This window comes from Chlorocebus sabaeus, chromosome 25 (genome assembly GCF_047675955.1).
Source record: "Chlorocebus sabaeus isolate Y175 chromosome 25, mChlSab1.0.hap1, whole genome shotgun sequence".
Taxonomy (NCBI): Eukaryota; Metazoa; Chordata; class Mammalia; order Primates; family Cercopithecidae; genus Chlorocebus; species Chlorocebus sabaeus.
The window spans coordinates 44,748,397-44,749,329 of NC_132928.1; positions in this window are offsets into that span (position 1 = coordinate 44,748,397).

The window sequence follows — 933 nt, forward strand, 5'->3', positions numbered from 1 at the left end:
AGTGGTGTGGAGACTTGTGGCTCACACCTGTAATCCCAGCACTTTGGGAGGCTGAGGTGAATAGATTGCTTGAGCTCAGGAGTTTGAGACCAGCCTGGGCAACATGGTGAAACCCCATCTCTACAAAAAATACAAAAATTAGCCAGCCATGGTAGCACATGGCTGTAGTCCTATCCTAGCTACTGGGGAGGCTGAGGTGGGAGGATCGCTTGAACCTGGAGAGGTCAGGCTGCAGTGGGCCATGATCATGCCACTATACTCCAGCCTGGGCAGTGAGACCCTGTCTCACACACACATACACACACAATTCTGGAGTAGTGAATTTTGGAGCCCTTCACTCCACAACTCATTTGAGCTTTGGGACAAAAAAACAAAGAGTCAACTTCAATTATTTTTGTTCCTGTTTTCGTATGTCTGAAGACCTTGTCATTTCAATATTGAATTGAGACAATAACTCTTTATCATAGATTGTCCTGAGTGTTATAGAAAATAGCATAATGATACAAGACACACTGCCTGCCCTCAAGATGCTTATCATCTAGTGGGAGAGGCAACACTGATATTCTTCAAGCATGTCACTTGTAAGTTTGTGTATTATAGATTATAAATATGATTCGATTTTAAATTCTATGAAACCAGTGTAAAATAATGGGTCATGAGCAGAATCTGATAGACATCCATTGTTCTCTTGGATTTGATCACCTGTGTAATACTGCAGTTTCGGCTCTCCTAGAGAATTCTGCTTGCCAGTGAAAGTGCTACTTTGAGATTGTGTTGTAAAATGTTCAAGTCCATTTCAAATTTAAAGTATCTTATCATTTTTGTGATGAGTTAAATTATACCAGCTCTTGACCACACCATTCTAAGTATCCTCTCTGGAAAGAGAAGCTCTGAAAATATATATCTTTTGGCCAAGTGGCAATTTTTATACCT